General features: G+C 42.8%; 2 long non-coding RNA genes across 2 annotated transcripts; both read right to left on the bottom strand.

The window, feature by feature from the left end:
* Positions 1-3,399: 3,399 nt before the first annotated feature.
* Positions 3,400-5,825, bottom strand: LOC309511589. The gene is made up of 4 exons (XR_014210700.1): positions 5,343-5,825; positions 5,211-5,259; positions 4,940-5,090; positions 3,400-4,300 (listed from the first exon to the last, which is right to left on the bottom strand). It is a non-coding gene; the product is annotated as an uncharacterized lncRNA (long non-coding RNA).
* A 1,148-nt stretch (positions 5,826-6,973) lies between these two features.
* LOC309505699 lies at positions 6,974-8,220 on the bottom strand. The gene is made up of 2 exons (XR_014208557.1): positions 7,360-8,220; positions 6,974-7,158 (listed from the first exon to the last, which is right to left on the bottom strand). It is a non-coding gene; the product is annotated as an uncharacterized lncRNA (long non-coding RNA).
* Between the last annotated feature and the right edge of the window lie 1,314 nt (positions 8,221-9,534).

Raw genomic sequence — 9,534 nt, 5'->3', positions numbered from 1 at the left:
ATACATGAAAGTATATCTTGCGTTTGCATGGAAGAGTAGAAGTGGAAGATAAACTAGATGTTCTAATGAAAACCAATGAAGAACGAGTTAAAAATTAATATCTGATTCACATCTCTCTTAAAAGTGTTATGGCCGCCTTCTCCAGTGTGAATTTTCTGGTGGTCTTTCAGTTCATCTTCTGTAGTAAAGGCTTTCTTCACTGAAGCACACACACTGCGTCTTTTCTGCTGTAATATTAAGGATGAATCTTCTCCTTTGTGTGAATCTTCAGGTGTTTCTTCAGGACTGAAGCCCAATGAAACCGCACTGATCACAGTTAAATGGTCTTTCTTCGGAATGAGAAGATGTGATTTCAGAGAGAAAGCCTGAGCTGCTTCTTCCCAGTGTGAACTCTCATGTGAATCTTCAGACTTGATTTACATGTGAAGCATTTTTTACACAGAGCTGGAGAAGTATTTATTGGCTTCTGTTTTCTTTCTTTCTTTTTCACGTCCATCTAAAAGAAACATTAAATCAAGTGAGTTTCAATGTACTATTTTATGCAAACAGCTTGCTAATCATGTCTTACTAATGTAGTTAAAGTAGTGATGAGCGATTTCTAAACACTGCTTCACAAAGCTCAGACACCTTTATGAATCTTTTGTTTCAAATCAGTGGTTCAGAGCATGAATCTGTGTGTCAGTCTTTAGGGTGGATGAAGTGGGAGACGAACACGAAGATGAAGAAACAGGTTTTAATTCTCAATTATCAACAAATACAAACAACAGGGAGCGTGTGCTCAGAGCAAGGTAAACCTAACATTAACATTAACATTGACCGACCAGTGCAGGGTGAACAGAAGGAACTTAAATACACAGACAGATGAACACAAGACAGGTGAAGCAGATGATGATGATGATGAACAGGCGGGAATGAAGGGAGTGAGTTCAGGTGTGGAAACAAGGAGGATTCTGGGAACTGTAGTGAAGACGAAGACAGGACGATGACAGATGGTGAATGTGACATTACTCCCCCCTCCCGCAAGGCGCGTCCCGCGCCGAAGGCAGCATATGGGAGGGGGGGTGGGCATCCTGGAGTCCGTGACGGGAAGATGGAACAGGTTCAGAAGTACGGACTCCAGGATGGTGGCAGGACAGACAGAGGAGTAGGTGATCAAGACGGTGCAGACAGAACAGGGGACCAAGGAGGTGCAGGCTGATCAGGGGACCATGGCGGTGCAGGCAGAGCAGGTTACCATGGCGGTGAGGACCTTACAGGTGACCATGGTGGTGCGGACCCTTCGGGTGGCCACGGCGGTTAGAACCCTTCGGGTGGCCACGGCGGTGAGAACCCTTCGGGTGGCCACGGCGGTGAGAACCCTTCGGGTGGCCATGGCGGAGAACAGTGGTGGACAGTAACGAAGTAAATGTAATTCGTTACTGTACTTAAGTAGCTTTTTTTGCGTATCTGTACTTTACTGAAGTATTTAAATTTGGGAAGACTTTTACTTTAACTCCACTACATTTCAAAGTCAAATATCTTACTTTTTACTCTACTACATTTTCAAAATCAGTCGTTCCTTTTTATTTATGAGTGGATAAAAACTTAACTGGTCAAACGAGCCACCTATCACAGTAGCCTACAACGTGCGCGCTTTGTTTTGAACTTTCCTTGGTGGTATCTACTAAGCGCAAACCAGAGCCGTTAAATATGAGAGTTGCGACCATAGACAGTATATAAGAGGTTGCAACACACACGGCTTGTTCGACTTACATTTACATTACATTTACATTTAGTCATTTAGCAGACGCCCTTATCCAAAGCGACTTACAAATTAGGACTAAGTTCAGCGAGTCATCATAAAGAGGCAAAAGCAACAACAACGCAGGAAGTGCTCAAAATACGAAGTTCAGGTATTATTCAGAGTAGCATAAGCCTGATAAGTGATGTTTCAAAGGGAAAGGATTTTTTTTTTTTTTTTTTCTATAAGGTTAAGTGCTCACGGAAGAGATTGGTTTTCAGCTGTTTTTTGAATGTTGTCAGGGATTCTGCATTCCGGATGAGGGTGGGGAGAGCGTTCCACCCGCATGGAACTGTAAATGAGAATGTTCTGGAAAGTGATTTTGTGGCTTTCTGTGATGGAACCACGAGACGTCGCTCGTTGACCGATCGTAGGTGTCTGGTAGGGATGTAGACTCGTAGGAGTGAGTGAAAGTAGGAGGGAGCTGAGCCTGTGATAGTTCTGTAAGCAAGCGTCAGTGCCTTGAACTTGATGCGAGCAGCTAGAGGTAGCCAGTGCAGAGAGATGAACAGAGGAGTGACGTGGGCCCTCTTGGGCTCGTTGAAGACAAGACGAGCTGCAGCATTCTGGATCATCTGTAGGGGTTTGGACTTGAACCGGCGCTGCACAGACCGATCAGTTTATGACATCAAAGTATAGAGCGAAATCGCGAGAGCGATTGAAAAGCATACATTACAGAGCCGTCTACTCTCTAATCGCTCTTGCGGTATTTTAATGTCATTCACCGATTGGTCTGTGCAGTGTGCCGTTTCAAGTCGAACAAGCCTACTGTGATCTCGCCGCCGCGCGGTCACGTGATTCGTGTAGCTCTCAATAGTTCCAAACAATTTGTGTTGCCAATAATTTTAAGCGGGGCAGAGAGCAGCAGCTATTATTGCAGCAATTATGAGTAAATACTGACGCATAATGAACATTGCTTATTACCTTGACACTAAAATTACTTGCATATAATAGCATTTTTTTTTTCTGAGGAGTAGCAGAAACACTGCATTAATACGTTTTGGTGTTTAATTTTGTAGGGAAATTGGCTGCTCCCATAATGTAGTGTGTGTATATATATATTCAATGGCATTGTGCAGGTTTATGTGAATGTATCATAACATTAGGATGTTTATAATTATGACCATAGACGCTTGTGAAAAATATGTACAGTAAATACTGTAAATGTATTATACCTTATGGGATCAGTCCCCTTCCGTCCAAAATTAAACACACAAAAAATGTATTCAATTTAAATATATATAGACTTATTAATGTCATTTTATTAATAGATTGATGTGCCAAGAGTGACAGAGTCTTCACATAGACTGAGTTAAGCAAGAGTCTTGTGACAAAAATTATAATAGGACATTATAGCAATAAAAAAATCATAGTACTTGGATACTTAAGTACATTTGAAGGCAAATACTTTTGTACTTTTACTCAAGTGAATGTTTAAAGGCAGCACTTCTACTTTTACTTGAGTAATATTTTACCTTGAGTATCTTTACTTTAACTCAAGTACATGGTATGTGTACTTCGTCCACCACTGGCGGAGAAGCCCCTTCAGGTGGCCATGGCGGAGAAGACCCTTTGGGTGGCCGTGGTCCCTCGAGTGGTTTGTAACATGATATATAAGAAACATTTAGCTAACAAAATCTTGGCTCTTGAGAAAACTGATCCCCAAGCAACGCTTGCAGGACTTTAACGCCCCTTTTTTCTTAACACTTCTAAAAATTAAGCAATTTTAACACTTTCCTTTTTGGGAATTTGTAAGGTAAACCATGGCCTGATACAGAAAAATGTTACATTTGAAAATAAACATGAATTTAACATAAACAATTGTGAGTAACAATTTGAGCTGTAAAATAATAATAAAAAAAGATTGTCTGATGAAATACTGGTGTATATATAAAACATAAAAATAAATAAATACATACCTTAAATAAATAAAAACCTTACAGCAGCTTGCTGTGATGAAATCACATGAAAATTATTTTGATAATTCTAAATTACCAGTGTAGCTTATGTTCCTTCACATCTTAAAAATTAAGCCATTTTAATAATACCCATTTTGGGAATTTGTAAGTGTAAACCTTGGCCTTGACACACACACACAAAAAAAGTAAAATTTGAACAAACATGAATTTATAGCAAGTGTGTAACAACTGCTCCAGTCAGTTGTCCCTTTGGTAAAACACTGTTGTAGTCTCAGTCCATCTTTTTCAAGCTCACTTACTCCAAAAGCTTGTTTTTGAGGAACTGTGCCTTGGATGACAACATCTGTCCATTTAGATTTAGAAAGATCTTCTGCAAGACTTCAAAAGTGCATTTGAGCTCTGGTGGGTAGCTCAGGTTCAAACAGTATATCAGTCCAAATAACAGAGCACAAGCCTGACTATTCAAGTCACTGAGCACTTCCACACCTTCAAGGACACCAATGTCTGCTGGGTCATCGTTAGGCAGCGCTCCCTCCTTCAGTATGACATACACTCCTATCACAGTTTGCTCCATGGTACTTTGTGACTCAAATTCTGAATCCTGTGGGATAAGAGCACAAGCAAAAATTAGCTCAAATATTTATTACAAGAAATGCACACTTAAACACTCACTGGCCACTTTATTAGGTAAACCTGTAAAGTAAACTTCAATCCAATACAGGAGCTCTGCTGTGAATCCTACATTTACAAGGTTATAATTATTCAGTTTTTAAGATGAAACTGTCAGAAAGGTGATGATTCTACTGTTTATTATTGAGGTCACAGTGGGTGCTGGAGTATAATGTGGTGCATTATATTATAAGATTGTAATAATTTATTTGGCCACCATATTTAAAATAAATTAGGTGGCTAAAACATTAGAACCACTTTGGAATATAATGCACTGCAATAAAACAAAAGCATACATGTACAGTTTCTGATGCCATTTTTTTAAATGCAAATTAGGCCCCTTGAGAGCTCAACCGATTTGAATAAAAAAATATTTGTTTTCGTGCATCAACCAATTCACATAAGAACTGTGTACCATCAGTTTCCTATAAATAAACAATTTGTCCAGCTCAGTTATTTGACAAAGTTATGTGTTCTCTCAAGTCACATGTTTGTTGTAGCAAATAGGGGAAAACACTGCCCAAGTACAGATTCAATGGGCTTTTAAAACTGTATTTTCTTATCAACTCACCAAATATGCCTTCACTAGTTTTTCAGGGTCTTCATTCAAGTAGGTGCACAGAGACTTGATGACACAGGCTCTTCGGGTATGTATAGAGTCATTCTGTGGGGTGGGGACAAGATTAACTCAAACTTCAGTGGCGGCACAGCTTAAGAGTACTCTTTGGGAAGAAAATGCATTGAGAATGACTATTAAATATACACAATTTAAATATACACAAACATAATGATTGTCGTTTCCAAAACAATGGTGTAGTTTATAATGCTTAAGCAATTTGTACCTACAACTCTCCTTTGTAACACACTGCCTGCACTGCCACATACACGTCACTGAAAGAGAAAGAAAAGGAAAGGTCAGTAATCAAGGATAGTTAGTTATACATTATATGTGAGTGTTAAGAAAAACTACTTACATGTAATAAAGGTGAGGTTCACACCAGAAGAGCATGGGGACAGCTTTATATTGTGATGTATTTCATCTTTTGTATGAAGAAAAGAATAATTTTCGCTGTAAAAAAAGTAAAGAAAAAAAGTGTATAAGACTGACTTCAAAAAATGGGCCAAAGAAAATACCACTACTGGCTGCTGTTACTAAATATAAAGTTTTACTTATATTAATAAGTATATTCCATAAATAAAACATGTATACCTATTCAATCATAACTTTAACTGCCATTTATTAGGACACTTCAAATATGGTCGACTGCATCATAGATTTTACTTGACAATTTTTGCACACTGTAATCAATAAGCTGGGTAGCATTAAGTAACATGTTTGAAAAGACAGAAATGGCTAGATACAGAACGTTTAAATTAATATTTTGCTGATATACATACATGAAGGCCAGGCCAACATAAAAATGGCACATTACGCTAACGTTAACGTTAGCTAACGTTGCATTAACTTACAAACAGAAAAAAAACGGGGGAAAAAACGGGTGTATGATGTTTTCGACTCTGACGTCTGCATTCAATTTATCTCCTGTTTTACCCTCCCATTGTTGGGGTAGAGTTATATTTGCTGAAAATCAGCGAAAAAATTGCTAGAGTTGCCATATTCCCCTTTAACGTTAAGGTGAAACTCGTATCGACAAAGACACAGAATTGAACCCAACACATGTGCTTCAAGTCTGGGAAAATAAGCCTGCTTAGAAACATCGCAACAGTGTCTAATAACTTAGTTTTATCCCACAGTAATAATTACAAATAGGTACATATATCAGGTACTTACCCTCAATATCAAGGATGCAGAACGATTAGACCGCTCACCAAATGCCTTCTCCACAGTACATTTGAGCCCGGCCGCGTGTCCCCGAACTTCCCGCCGCAGTACTGAGCATGCGCAGTGTGACTCACCAGAGAGAATTGTTGATATGAAGCGCCTCAATCTCATTGAATCAACAAGTGCAGATCTAATTCATTCAATTATTTCTTAATTTAGTTCCAACTAACAAGAATGAATCATTTAACACAAGTAAACTCGTTATATTCTTATTAATCAGACATATTTTTATTTAGCAAATCAAGCAAGTGGCTAGTTGAGTTTGAGTGCAGCTGTGAAGATGACTTTGCGGGCATGACGCTGTTAGTCTCCAGCTCGGCAGGCATGACGCTCACTGTCTCAGGCGCGGCGGGCATAACGCTCACAGTCTCAGGGGCGTCGGGCACGACGCATACTGCCTTGGTCTCGGCAGCTCTGATGTGAAGTGCGGGCTCGGCTGGACTGGCGTGACGTGCAGGCTTGGCTGGACTGGCACTTGTACTTGCATTTAAATGACTGCAATGTAAAATGACAGATACAGTGCTATGCATAAGTTTAGACACCCATGCTAAAGTTGACTAAAAAGAGGAATAAAAAATCATCTATTGGAAATTGAACTTAATTAAAAAAATTAGGAAAAATCCAATCTTTAAGGACACCAATTTTCTTTGTGAATGAATAATGTATCATAAATTGTGGTGAAATAACAGGAGGATGCAAGATGCAAGTAAAAGTCAGTTTATTATAAATAGTCAGATGTAGACACAGGTCGGGGACAAACACTCAGGTGGCGATGAAGCAGGGACGAGATGGCGATCCGGTGGTGGTGCGGTGATCTGCGTGCTCGAGTGACAAACCAGGAACCGTGGAACATCCAGACGACACGAAGAAATGACGAAATCCAGACGAAGAACTTTTGCAGACGAGGCACAGGAACAGGACACACACCAAGGAACAACCACAACGATCTGACAACATGAGAGGGAAATTACTGGGCATATAAAGGGAACTGGGATTGATGACAGCTGGAGACACTAATCAACACAACGAGTAACCACGCCCACACAATTACACTCACACAGACACATCAGCATGAGACAGCCGATTCATGAACCGTGACAGTACCCCCCTCCCTAGGAACGCCTCCTGGCGTTCCCAGACAACCTTACCTGTCGATTGTAATCATCGATAAGGGAGTGATCCAGAATGTCTCTAGCAGGTACCCAACTTCTCTCCTCCGGACCGTAACCCTCCCAGTCCACCAAGTACTGAAATCCGCGTCCCCTCCGTCTTGAGTCCAGAATGCGATGTACCGAATATGTAGGTTCCCCATCTACGAGTCGCGGCGGGGGGGGGAACCGGGGCAGGCGGATTAATGTGAGAATAAAACACGGGCTTGACTTTAGACACATGGAAGACGGGGTGAATTCTCCTGTACGCAGGAGGAAGTTTGAGTCGGACTGTCACCGGACTAATAATTTTGGTGACAGGAAACGGGCCAATGAATCTGGGAGCTAACTTGTTAGACACGGAGCGGAGCGGAATATTCTTGGTAGAAAGCCACACTTTTTGACCCACGACGTAAACGGGAGGCTTTGACCGGTGGCGGTCGGCCTTGGCCTTCATGCGCCCCCCTGCTTGGAGTAGAGTCTCCCGGGCTCTAGTCCAAGTACGGCGGCACCTCTGGACAAATGCGTGAGCGGAGGGGACCGCGACCTCGGATTCCAGACTCGGAAAAATTGGTGGCTGGTAACCTAAACTACACTTAAATGGCGAGAGGCCCGTGGATGACACTGGAAACGAATTGTGGGCGTACTCCACCATAGAAAGCTGTTGGCTCCAGGACGACGGATTCTTGGCAACCAAACATCGCAACATTCTCTCCAGGTCCTGATTGGCTCGTTCAGACTGGCCATTGCTCTGAGGATGATAGCCCGAGGACAGACTGACCGTGGCCCCCAGTAACTTACAAAATTCTCGCCAAAATTTGGATACGAATTGGGAACCTCTGTCAGAGACCACGTCCATCGGGAGGCCATGTAACCGAAAGACGTGATCTATGACCATGACCGCTGTCTCCTTGGCTGAAGGTAATTTGGGCAAGTGGATGAAATGTGCCGCCTTCGAGAACCGGTCCACTACGGTTAAAACAACCGTCATGCCATTGGAGGGCGGGAGGGCGGTGACAAAATCTAGAGCGATATGGGACCAGGGTCTCGAAGGGACAGGCAGCGGTCGAAGTAACCCATCTGGGGGTTGGTTAGATGTCTTACCAGTGGCACAGACTGAACAAGCCAACACAAAATCGTGAATGTCGCGAGCCATTAATGGCCACCAGAATCGTTGCTTAACTAAAAAACTGGTACGAGTCACTCCTGGATGACAAGCCACGTTGGAACAATGACCCCATCGAATAACGTCGGACCGTAACCCCTCCGGAACAAACAAACGACCCGGTGGGCAACCAGGCGGAGGCGTTACCCCTTCTAGGGCTGTCTTGACCCTCGATTCGACCTCCCATACCAGAGTGGAGATGACAACTTTCTCAGGTAAAATACACTCGGGAGTCACCGGGCGTTCGGATGGATAAAAAATACGAGACAAAGAGTCGGGTTTGATGTTTTTGGAACCCGGGCGGTACGAGAGAACAAAATCAAAACGTCCGAAAAAAAGAGCCCACCGAGCCTGCCTGGAGTTGAGTCTTTTAGCAGATCTGATGTATTCAAGATTCTTATGATCGGTCCAAACGATAAAGGGTACCCCCGAACCCTCTAACCAATGACGCCACTCCTCCAACGCTAACTTGACTGCCAACAACTCTCTGTTACCAATGTCATAATTACGTTCGGCAGGCGAAAGTCGATGAGAAAAAAACGCGCAGGGATGCAACTTGTCGTCTGAGGAAGCGCGTTGTGAAAGCCCTGCTCCTACTCCCACCTCTGACGCGTCGACCTCCACCACGAACTGACGTGTGGGATCAGGGGTGACAAGAATGGGAGCCGAAACGAAGCGACTTTTGAGGTTGGTGAACACTGCCTCGGCAGTGTTCGACCACCTGAACGTCGTTCGGGGGGAGGTCAAGGCAGTCAGAGGTGCGACTAGTTGGCTGAAATTGCGAATGAAACGCCGGTAAAAATTGGCGAACCCCAGAAACCGCTGTAGGGCCTTACGGGAATCTGGACTTGGCCAATCTACCACAGCCTTAACCTTGTCAGGATCCATGCGCACTCCCTCAGAGGAGATGATGTACCCTAGGAAGGGAACAGACTGTGCATGAAACGCGCATTTCTCCGCCTTGACAAAAAGCCCATTCTCTAATAATCTCTGGAGCACTCGTCTGACGT

Source organism: Leuciscus leuciscus (genome assembly GCF_965113295.1).
Source record: "Leuciscus leuciscus genome assembly, chromosome: 1".
In the NCBI taxonomy this organism is placed as follows: Eukaryota; Metazoa; Chordata; class Actinopteri; order Cypriniformes; family Leuciscidae; genus Leuciscus; species Leuciscus leuciscus.
Note: the sequence above shows the minus strand (reverse complement) of the source record. Positions and strands in the feature narration are given on the sequence as shown.